This window comes from Mastigoproctus giganteus, chromosome 8, assembly GCF_048544385.1.
Source record: "Mastigoproctus giganteus isolate SK-2022 chromosome 8, ASM4854438v1, whole genome shotgun sequence".
Lineage (NCBI taxonomy): Eukaryota > Metazoa > Arthropoda > Arachnida > Uropygi > Thelyphonidae > Mastigoproctus > Mastigoproctus giganteus.
This window is the reverse complement of record NC_143582.1, coordinates 143,435,657-143,448,949: the sequence shown is the minus strand read 5'-3', so window position 1 is coordinate 143,448,949 and position 13,293 is coordinate 143,435,657.

The window sequence follows — 13,293 nt, the reverse complement described above, 5'->3', positions numbered from 1 at the left end:
CCTCATTAGTTCATCTGACAACCATTTAGGCCTAAACCTTGAACAATATTTCTTAGTTGGTATGTAAAGCCTAGTAGCTTCCACGATAAATTCTTTGAATGCTTCCCATTTTGAATTTGCTGTTGGCAATATCATCAGTTGATCCCACTGTATAGAATTTAAATACTGTCTCAGTCCATTGTAGTCGCCTTTACGAAAGCAATACCCCTTCCCTTTACCCCTAATGGTAGTTACCTCTTTGAGTAACTCCCACTTCAGCACACTGTGATCACTGCCACCAAGTGGTTCATTTATCTGCAGATTCTTAATGCATGAAGAATCACTACTGATAATCAAATCAAGAGTATTACTCCCTCTAGTTGCCTCCCGAACATGCTGATGTAGAAAACAATCATCCAATAAATCCACAAAAGCCTTGCTACTGTGCGAGTGACCAGCCCCCAAATTCCAGTCAATATCTGGGAAATTAAAATCCCCCATTATAAGACTCTCTGATTTACTGGCCCACTCTATTTCTCCGAACAGTTTCTTATTATACTCATCAGAGTCATTAGGCCTATAGCACACTCCTACTCTCAATTTTGATTTACCTATGCTTATGTCACACCAAACTGACTCGACACTGAACTGTCCAGCGATGTCCACTGGCTTCACTTCCTTGGATTTTATGTGTTTTTTAACTAATAGCATAACCCCTCCTCCCTTCCTATCCTGTCTATCCTTTCTGTAGACATTGTACTCCCCAAATTCCAGTTCTGCATTTCTTATATCTGTGTGACACCACGTCTCTGAAATCCCCACAATATCTGCCTTTGATGTTTTGAGCAATACCTCAAATTCATCAAATTTATTTACTAAACTCCTAGCATTGGTGTACACACAAGTATACATGCACCTGTTCTTTTTCTTAGCTACCCTAACACAACCCATGTGTTTACTTGTACCCCAATGATTCCCAGCAGTCTCTGAAATATCCTGCATCTTATTTTCCAGGCTGCGGCTCATTCCAATAGAATTAGAATAGTTTTAGATAGAATAGTTTAGTTTTCATAGAATAGTTTACAATAGAATAGTTTTCAATGGGGAAGTATGAAAAAAAAAATCTTTTGTTGGCTAGTATAATTATTGTAATGTAATTATAATTTTAACCCTTTCTATTTTTCTACCCCTAACATCATTGTCTGAAACGTTACCTTAATGTATAGTGGTTTGGGCGATAAGCTTAATAAACTGTATTAATTTCACGTGGTATAAGATTGGTTATTAAATATGTGTATAGTAATAAATCTTCGTGGAAAACAACCACGAAACGTCCTTCCCCAACTACATTTCAGGTTCTCTAAATTGTTCCCCCCGTTTTTAAATTAAAGAAAATATAATTCTATCAATTTCCTTCAAATTGAATTCCTAATTTATCCTGAAATGAACTTTTCGTGTTATCTTGTTTTTCTACCTGCAGGCATTTCCTGTATCACCACAGAGAAACACGACGAAGTTGAACTGATGTTCCAGGTGCCGCCAATCAGACATATACAAATTACCATACTATGTACAGTATCAAAGGAAAAAGTACATGCTAAGTGAGGTCAAGTGAACTGCAATTAATTTTCATTCAAAACATTAGTTGATCCTTAGTTAAAATCTTCCTAGGTGTAGAGAGTATATGATATGATAGTTTATTTATTTGTCTGTTCACTTATAGTTAAACTTTTTTCTCTCCAAAAGTAATAAACGAAGCGCATTGTCCATTTAAGTATGGGCACTCACACACTACAACATGCCGAACTGATAAAAGTTCTCCGCATTGCAGTCTCTACTGTCCTGTTCAGTATAATTATAATCAACTGATCTCTGCAAGCGAAAGTTCGATAAATCACTACCGAGACACATATGCTCTCTCCTGCCAATGTCTGCAGTACAGACAACTTCTGTTTTGGCTACTAACTTCGAATTCCCTTTCGATACTCTTTAAGAATAATTAAGTATTAACACCATTTTAAATTAAATTTTAAAAAGATATTAAGAATTACGGTACTTGTCTTTAAGTTGGGCATAAGACCAAACTTTAGCACTGATTTCTTGGCGTCGAGGGAGCAGATTCACCACGACAGTAATGCGCCTAGAATCTGTCACATTTTGTTTTTATCCATTAAAGTATTCTCTGATGTTATATCATCACATTTCAGTTGCCACCTTTAAGATACCAGAAAAATATATTTTCTTTTCTGATCTTTTTGGAAATATCAAAAAAGAAAATGATGCAGCAGCATCCATTCCCTGAATTTTCGTGAAAGGCAAAACTAATCTTAACGTTATGACCTCATCTGGTCAGTATGCATTTTTCGTACTGGACATCTGACATAATGAGCAAAATTGCCCATTTCGGCTGACAGCCCGAAACAACACAAAACGAATCAGAGCATTTACAGACAAAATGGATATAAACTGCTCTAACTGTATTTATACACAACTGTATACATATGCAAATATAGCTTATACTGTACTGTAATTGAATCTCACTCAATTATTATGTTCTTAAGTTAACGTAAATAAGCGACTATATCGGGACTGTTTCAAATAATATCAAATACGACGCATGCACCAACAACTTAAAATAGAATTAGAAAATAAACGTTATCTATCCGGGCTAAATTGAGACGTTAACTTGAGTAAAAGTGATATTTATGAATATTCTAAAATGAAATTAATTCATATTTGCGTTTAAGACATTCTTCACAATCAAAATAATTTGATTGTGAAGAATGATTTCTTCAATAATTTACCGTAGAAGGTCGGGACGATAGCCAAAATGCAGAGCGAGACCAAGATGATCTTGATCATTGTCGACCCTTCTTGCCTTTTATATGAGAAAACAAGACGTTGACTATTAAGAATCATCTTATTCTTATCCGCTGCGATTTCGAAGCCTATTACAAAGAAAAGTTAATAAATGTATTTTTATTAAAAAATACATGATTAGTCATTTATACAGGGTGTCCAAACGTCACTATCCATTAAGCTAAATAAGGCGAATTTCAAAAATGTTTTAATGGCAATTACGTATATTTTGGTCAGAAAAGAAAACAATTAAATTATGAAAAGTTGTATAACCATGTAAATACCTATATTTTGTAGAAAAATATGAATATAATCATGTTATTCAAATTCATCTTATTTAGCCAAACAGATAGTGACATTTGGGATACCCTGTATTTCAATTACATAGATTGATTTTCATACAAAAGATTCAAATAAGCATCATTAAGAGATAAATGATGTGCAAAATGTTTTACCATCAAAATAATTGTTGGCCATCTAAGGTTATCCCCTAGTAACACGTCAAGCCAATGCCAAGTAGGAGGGTACCCATATCCATTCCCCCAATCAGGTCGGGATTTACAGAGATGCAACAGCACGGTTACTCCAGGACACAAGGGCTCTAGAATAATGCAATTATTGGATCGAGAGTAATCAGCGACTTTGAAGCCAATAAAAAATGTGCTAAGGGTCCAGACTACCTAAACCTAACATTAGCATGCCTGACGTAGCCGAGTGGTCAGGAACGCGATTGCAGTAGTACACGCTTTGAGTGGACAGGGGTTCAAGCCCGTAACTACTAAATACGATTAACATTTGTATTGATTGTAAACTCCACTGACCTGATGGTCGTACCGGAGTATAAACAAGAACATTACCGACAATTCTACAGTTTAAATAGTAAATCTTGATGTTACTAAATTTTAAAGCTAAATGAGTTTAGGTAAGTTTATCTTTAACCTATTAATAACACTTACTTTTCGAGTTACGATATCAAATACTACATACAGTATTTCCTACACCAGGAAAATGAACAGAACCGCATTCAGAGGTTGCCACCTGCTGAAATAAACATCGATGCATATATGGTGCAATACAAACCAACTGTCGAATAATCTACAGTTCGATGCGAAAATTCAATCCCGCCTCTAATGCGCGCGCGAAAACTTGTTTTCATTTATTTCACAGGTAAACATGATCCAATATGTGGGTAAATATTTATTTCTGTAGGTGTATTCGCGGCTGTGATATCAGAAAGATTTACAAGGTATATTAAGAAATTGTTGTCGTTGTTATTTGGTTTTTAGGAGCATTAGCAACTAAGGCCATATTGCTCCGGTGCGGTGGTCATTCCCTGACCTTTCCGCATTCTCCGTATTTGGTGGTAACGGGCTCGAACCCCGGTCTAATCAAGAAGTGTGTGCTACGCACTGCTGCTCCTTCCCACCTGGCTCCGGAGGCGCCCATTAAGAAATTGTAAATTATATTATAACCAGAGATTTAACTACACTATAACAATATTATAACTATTAAAATAAAGTAACCATGTTGCCTATTTGTACGTTGTAGGCATGAATATTGCAGCTGTGATGCATCTCAGAGTTCCACAGAGGCGAGAAAATAACTTATGTCCAATTTTCAGTTGGATTTCAACTTTTTGACAAGGATGCAGGATGCTGATTTATTTTTAGTGTACGAAGATTTGCCGAAGTTACAGTTCTGATTTCAAGTTGATAAACCATTCCGAAGTTAGTTGAGAAGGCAGACAGCCAACAACCAATGTGGTAAGATCAGGAAAAAAAAACAAAATGGACGATTTAAAGAATATATTTCGTCTATTGATAACAAAAACAAAGTATACCAACCATTAACAACCTTAAAAAAGCACAAAAAGGAAAGAAGTCACCTGTGCTGTAAGCTTAAATCCTAGTCGAAATCATTTTGATAAAGAAAAGTATGGCTGGATGTCACAGCAGTAATATTTTTGGTGCACGACAGCGACAAGTCTGAACCACCCGAAATGTGGTGAATGGAATGCAATTCAAAGATGGAAAACCTGAACTGAAATCTCGACGAAAAAAAAAAATCTGGATGGCTTAAAATTCACGGAAATTCTTATGACTAGCGATAAAAATAGTAGTCCGTGCATAACATACGGTACCTGAGGAAACCATTAAGGAGTTGATCGAAATATTCGTAAACATTGGTCACCACGTCGTCATCCATCCCTAAAAAGCCCGTCCATCTAGGGTTCAATGGCATAGCAGTTACTCATAAGCCCAATGCCTCGCTGTCACGAATGCGAATCGGCGTTTAAAGATTCGTTTCCTCTAGAGAAGTGATAGAAATTTCCGTGGCGTGACAAATCTCGCTGCAGAATGTTCGTTCTTCCAAGTCGATGTACTGCGTGTGGAAAAATCTTAGACAACGCTTCCTGTGTGAGTGTATCGTCATGAACATGAAAGATTGTGGAGGTGGTTTGATGGCAGAAACGATTCAAGTCCGAAAGGAACAAGTCAGCCCTTGTTCCTTTCGGACTTCAACCTTGGGCACTAGCAAAAAAATAAAAAAGAAATAAGTTAATTAAAATTGGAGTAAGTAGAATTTATGGCAATTTCTGCTTCTTTCAAACAAGGATCACAAACAGAACCGAAAATTAATAGGTGTTCATAGGACTAAGAATGGAGGCCAACTGATGTATAGAAAGCAAGTCTTCATATACGCAAAGCAGCCATTTTATTAGGGACGCCTACACATAATAGCGAATAGCACCTCAACCTTCTTATCTCAATCGTTTCAGGCATGTTGTTGTTGTTGGTGGTGGTTTAGGGATTTATTAGGCTCATCGACAACTTTCAGGCATGCACTGCACAAGGTCCGAAAGGGGTTTCAGAATGGTACTGGTTCGTCTCTTCCTCCCTTCTTTACAAAATGCATTAAAAGAGGCATGACGCCCAAGGAGTGAAATAATGCAATCAGTTTTGCTGCATAATAAAGGAGAAATCAGAAATTATATACCAATTAGCTTGTTATCCCACATCTACAAGTTGTTCACAAGGGTCATTACTAACAGATTAGAAAGAATACTTGATAATCAACCGAAAGAGCAAGCTGGCTTTAGGACAGGATTTTCAACCATGGATCACCTTCACGTAATATCACAGCTAATGGAGAAAGCAAATGATTTGAGATTTACGGATGACATTGTGGTCATAAGCCACAATGTTATGCACAGTTAGTAAGGATTTGTTGACCTCCGTAGCCGAGTGGTCAGGAGTGGGAGTGCAGTAGTACACGCTCTTTGAATAGACCGGAGTTCAAGCCCCTGACTGCTAAATACTGTCGATCTGCCAACCCGTACTGGACCAGTGTGTAGATTATGGTCCATTTCCCTCATCATGAATTGTTGAGGAGGCTTTCATCCTGCAGTGAATTGATAATGGCTGCAGTTTACTTTTTTTTTTTAGTAAGGATTTTGGACTAAAGATGAATATGGCTAAAACAAAAGTAATGATGAACAATGAACAAGTATGCCACAGAAAGGGATATAATCATTAAAGGAGCAGTAATTGAAAAGGTGGATTCATATACTATCTGTGAAAGTCATTAGCTGTAATAATGGTAAATGGAATCGTGATAAATGGCTGATAAATGAAAGTCAAGAGAAGAATAAATTTTTTATGGATAGCATTTCGGAAATATGGTCACATACTGAGGAGCAATATCCCAATTTGTCTGACATGTAAAATAATGAACAAATGTATACACCCCACCATGACTTATGGAAATGAAACTTGGGCACTCACCAAAAGAATGGGAGAGAAGCTGAAAACTACACAGTAAAGAATGGAACGAATTGTATTGGGAATCAGACTGTTAGATAAGAAGAGAAACACATGGATTAGGCAGCAAACTCAAGAAAATGACATTCTTATCACATCTAAAAAACTAAAGTGGTCTTGGGCAGGACACAGAGCTCGAAGACAATGACAGATGGACTAAGAAAATAACAGAATAGTACCCAAGAGGAGCTAGAAGGAAACCTGGATGACAACGACGGAGATGGACAGATTAAATTCATGAGTTTGTAGGTAGTAAATGGATGGCCAGGGCACAAAATATAAGGAACTGGAAGGTTGCTGGAGAGGCCTTCATCCTGTAGTGGATTGAAAATGGCTAATGATGATGACGACTGGTTTATGCAGACTATATCCCACAGCTGTTTCAGATTTAATGGCGGCGAATCCCTGCCAAACACAGACCATTCCTACTTTTGCTCATCGCAGCATGTTTCAGGGATGAGAGAGTTCTCAAACTATTATTAAGAACATTCATTTACTGTTAATAAAGATAATTTTCAGCAGCTCTTTTGGACAGTACAAGGTTGATTCAGTGGCAACGGAATGATTGCGTTTAGCACTGCACTCTAAAAATATGTAACATTGAATATAATTTTTTTTTTCTTTGACGGATTTAAATATATTTTTTTAATCATACAAGATATACGCTGTGCAATGGATAAGCTTCTAACCTAGGACTCCACTTTTTGGCTCCAAATTGGTTCATGTGAAATTTCTTCAGGGCACGTAGATATGATTCATCTTTCAAAGACAGCAGCTTAAAGGAGGGAGAACCCTCAAATAAATGCATGAATTAAAATATGAAGTGCATAATATTAGGTTGTTTACAGAAATGGAATTTAAGTTGGCGGATCTGTTTATGAGGATTGCACGTGACACTTGCTCCTGCTAAATGGCAGATGATTTCGTTTTCCAGAAACTGGGCAAAGACCGCCAGTTGGCAAATGACTATCTAAATTAAGGCACAACAAATAAAACTACGGAAAAAATGTAAAATGCAATAACCAAATACATTGTGCTGCCACTTTATTAGGTACACCTCTGCTGTGCACACAAATGGTTTGTCCCACAACGTTGCAACGTCACATGACCACCTTTCTAATATCAGTTAAGCCTACAAACCGTAGCAAGAATGAGGAAAAGGAGTGATCTAACGAACTTCGAACGTGGTATGGTAGTAGGTGCAAGACATGCTGGACAAAGCATCTCTGAAACGACAGTTCTTCTGAACTTTTCACGCACCAGTTTCAAGGATATATCGAGGATGGTCCAACGAACAGAAAACACTCTCAACGGCACTCCTGTGGGAAAAAATCACTTGATGAGAGAGGTCAGAGGCGGATAGCTAGAATTGTGCACGCAAAGAGACGGGCCACAATGCCGCACATCACGTCAGAATTGCGATATTTTGTTCTCACCTTCGTGCGCAGAACAAAATATCGCAACGGACCACTAGTCGCACCTTTGTCGCGAATGGGTTATAACAGCCGACGGCCACATCGTGTACCTTTGTTATCAATGGAGAACAAGAGAGCACGCCTCCTGTGCGCACAGCAACACCAGCACTGGACTATCGAGGATTAGAAAACAGTTGATTGGTCTGATGAGTCTAAGTTCTTGGTGCATCACGTTGATGGAAGGCTCAGAATTTGGCGAAAACATGAATCCATGGACCCGTCAATATCTGACGACTACTGTGCAAGGTGGTGGGGGGCAGTGTTATCAATTATTAATAAATATCTTTATTGGTTACATGATTGCCTGATGCAATAATACCCACAACAGCGAAAATTTTAGGGATAATGGTGTGGGGAATGTTTTCTTGGCACACGTTGGGTCCATTGATACCCATAGATTCACGTCTGAATGCCACATCGTACCTAAACATCTTTGCTGACCAAGTGCATCCATTCATGTTGACAGTTTATCCTCAGTCAGATGGTTACTTGCAGCAGGATAATGCGCCGGTGCACAAAGCCCGAATCATTATGGAATGGTTCCAGGAACATGACAATGACTTTTTTTTTGCTGCAGTGGCCCGCTCTGTCCGCGGATCTCAATCCTATTGAACATCTTTGGGATAAGCTGGAAAGGGCTGTTCGCTGCAGGCCTACACCTCCGTCGAATCTCAAGGAACTGCGTGACGCTCATGTCTGCATGGTACTCCATTCCTGCACAACGTTTTCAGCATCTTGTTCAATCCATGCCTAGAAAAATTCAGGCTGTTTTGTAGGTTCAACACGCTACTAGGTAGGTGTACCTAATAAAGTGGCAGCACATTGTATATTCTTGTATTTGAACCCAGCAAGGTGTGCAACAGAAGTTTGGAATTAAGGAACTGGGCCCCTCCTCAACAAAAAATGTGCCTACCGGAAATAGGTGGACTACACAGCAAAAGACAAACAGCTTCCGGAACTTAATCGGTAACCTCGAAACAATTTTATTTCTAAACTTGCATTTGCTTATAACCACTTTTATAATTGCAAACTAATTTCAAAATGAAATTCAGCTTAAAAGCTCAGCAGGCACGCAGCGATGAAAGCTTGAGGGGGGTTAGGAATTTCAGCCATTAATAGCAATCAGACTTAGTTAGCATCCCTGTTTTTCTGAAAGAGATAGATCTTTTTGTTTATTATTATTTTATACTGATGTTTAACAGGACGTTTCTAGATTTAAGAAATTTTAACTTAAAACGATAATGCAATTAACAAAAAAATTAATTTTTTTAATAGACAAACTATTTATTATAAATAAATAGTTTGTCTATAAAAAATTATTAATTTGTACCAATTCCCTCTATTACGCAATATTTTCTGAATTAAAAGACACGCGGTTCCCCTCCATAGGACAACAAGAACTACCTGCTAATACAAGATTTCATAGCATATAGTAATGTGTGGCATGAAAATGAAGGAAGCTGTGTTTCGGATATCATGCATAACTACACAAATATCAAAAACCAACACGAAACACTCACCTGACGCAACGCGTACTAATATTACTAAGACAGAACGCTTTTTTTCCAGTTTAAAAATCCCCAAAATCTGTCGATGAAAGCTCTAACACTCGGACTGATACGTACACTAAATTTCTCTTTCTCTTAATTACTTTTTCTATTTCAAGTTTTTACCGATGTTTATTATATTTTGTTTTATTACTCGGGCTGTATGTCAAAAAGCAGTGACTGCCGTCCAGCTTTTATTCCTAATTGACGCAGAGCAGTGTTCTTTTTCAGTCTTAAAATATCATGTTACCGGGGTATGGAAAATTGCCCTTCCTCTCCTATTATGTACTGATATCAGTTTCAAGCATTTACACGTGCAAGCGCTATCAGCATTTGTACGTGTAAAATGTATTCCAGGCATTAATTAAATAAATTTGATTAAATTTTTGCCAATTCCATCACTCCCACCCAGTTTTTGAATATTTGTTCCTTTACTTAATAATAGCTATATCTTTCTATCTCTTGTTATTAGCTATTTAACGATTCTGTAATAAATATTAAGTTAAATAACGTAAGCGTATTTGAGAACTTACTAACTCGTTAACTAACTTCGCTAACTCGTTTCTTACGAGAACGATATACGTTGAGTTCATTTTAGAATTATCTGGTTTCGTGATAAATAAAATCGAAAAATTACGTCATATCCTGGGCCATTATTTTGAAACAAATGGCTTAAGTAAACAAGAGCAATATTTTTTTAATTTAATAAGACGATTTATTAAATAAAAAATATTTTTATTTAATAAACCTAATCAGTGATGCCTGTCCATTACCAGTGACATATGGCAACAGTGATTTTTTCGATTTTATTTATTGTAAAACCAGATAATTGTATATAAACGCCAAAACATGTTTATTGTTCCCATATAAACGCACATTAATTTATTTATTTACTCCTAAGTTTTAAGAGCGGTTGTTGTTGTTATGGGAGTTTAATGGCGCATAAGCTACTATGGCTATAATGCGCCTTCGGTTGTTGTGGCTTAACGATATAAGGAAAATTTACACTGTTTTCTGAACAGTGTAAATTTTTACCATAGAGAGAGGAACATTATGAACTAGTTACCCTTATATCGTTAGCCACAACAACCGCTCTTAAAACTTAGGAGTAAATAAATAAATTAATATGCGTTTATATAGGAACAATAAACATGTTTTGGCGTTTATATGCAATTATCTGGTTTTACAATAAATAAAATCGAAAAAAAATCACTGTTGCCATATGTCATTCTTAAAATACTTAATTTTAAATGATGTTTTAGTTTTATAAGCGCGCCTTATGAAAATTATTCGCGGGCCGTAGGTTGGACACCACTGGTCTAGATGATCCCATAAAAGCTTTATTAAGGTTCAGTTAGGCCACGTCTCCCTCCCCTCTCTACCTTCATCATACTCCCTCTACCTTCTCCTCTCTACCTTCACTTTTTGCGCGAATCACACGCAAGGAATGGGGTTTGAGGAGGAAAACCCTCAGCCTCTACTATAAAGCTATTTTCCTGCCAGCGATTACATATGCTGCTGGAATATGGTATCGCAAGGCGACCACTGCAGTGAACGGGAAAAAATTGGACACTACGCAGCGACACATACTCATAACCATCTCGAGAGCATGTAACACTATAAGTACCCACGCACTCCAGGCCCTAACGGGATCCCTCCCTCTGGACCCGGAGATTGTTAAGCATGGGCTACTCTATCAACTGACCAAAGGCAGAACGGCAACATGCCTCGACTACACCATAGATCTGTCAAATGATCCCAGAGTAGAAAGGAACCGTATCTCCGCTTACCTCCAACAAACTTGGCAGGACCGTTGGGAGACCTCCACAAAGGTGCAATAACTAGAAAATTTCTACCCAACATACAGCTGGTATACCCGGATTATCCAGCGTGGCTCTCACCAGGACTCTACACAACCTACCTGCTGACGGGACAGTGGGCCATTAGAGACAAACTACAAGGATTTGGACTGAGCGATACACCGTTTTGCTTCTGTGGTGAACGTGAAACGTGGGAGCACCTAATGTACAGTTGCCCACTATATGAGGACCTCTATTGTAGGTTCATTACTAGAACACAGCTTAATCTCCGTAATCAAGAAGACCTCGCCATAACTGAAGTTGACACATACAAGGCATTCGCGCAGCTGGCCCAGGACCTCTTCACAAGGAGAAGGACACTCCCACAGCCTCAACCACTGCAGTAAACAACCATGCCGTGCAGACCAGCAGAAAGTCTACACAACCACGGAAACCTTCCCAGATGATGAACTGACACCATGGTGAAACACCCAAGGAATTAGACCTCACAACTGAGTCTACCTGAAGTCACAATCTCTATGACTACCGACAGATGTATCCACCTGACGTGACAACCCGATTAGACAACCTCATCCAGCACAAGCATTTGACAACCTGATCAAGACAACAAGACTACCATGCAAGGGCTCAGAGAAACGACTGCAGCACATTGCTGCCACCTAGCCATATGGAGATCTGGGCTGGTAGCCTTGACCAGCCTGCTTTCACTCCTATTCCTTGGTGGGGGGAGAGATGGCTCGCTGTCTTCTCCTCCTCCTACCATCCCCCTTTCCCTCTGGTGGGGCATGGGCATGCCCCACTGACTGCAGGGGCCATCTACCCTATCGACCCCTTACTTCTCTTTCTTCCCCCCAGCCTTCAGTCTCCCTACCCTTCTCTTTGACTATACACCGCGAAAGCCCCAAGCATCCAAATTTAAATTAGCACCAAAATTATTGCCCGCCCCATTAGGCCTCTAGAACTTGTCATTTTAGCGTACAACCCCATGGTAATTTCGGGGAACAAACCCCACATACTATCTCGTAATAGCGATTTTGCAACTATACCACCGCGATCATTTTTTTTTTTTTTTCTATAGGACCCAGCCGCTGAAATCTCGGGAAATTAGGTGGCGGGACCTGCCAGAGTATAATAAATTTCAAGGTACACCTGGCCAGCCTCCTCGTTGGCATAGTACGGACAACGCCGGGTCCCATCAGGGGCTCGACGGCCAATAGGCCAGAAGAACAATGGGCACAACATACTACACAACACATGATCCACACACTTTTAAATCTCTGGCCTTGACAGAGTACTGTCCCTCGCTACAGCGAAGACTCGCGGAGATGGGAGAAATTCCTGGTGCCGTTTGACCCTCAACATACTTTGTACCTTCATTATAGCGAAAGCCCACATGGTAAAAACTTAACATGATAAAATTACCTTAAGCCCAAAACTCGGCCTAGCAAACCAAAGCGATATTACCCCTACGATAGCGAAGATTTTTCACTTATTCATATTTTTTATTTATTTATTATTTATTTTATTTATTTATTTTGATTATTTTTTTTATTTATTTTAATTTTATTATTTATTTATTTTTTAAGGTCCTAGCCGCCGAAATCCCTCGAAATTAAGCGGCAGGACCTGCCAGAGTGAATCTACAGCTACTGGGTTCCTGGTCTGCCTCCACGGGGCGTAAGTGGGACAACGTTGGGCCTCAATAGGGGTCCAACGGCTAAATGACCAGATGAACCACGGTACAGAACACAACACATGAACAATTCCCACACACTTTTAAATCTCTGGCATT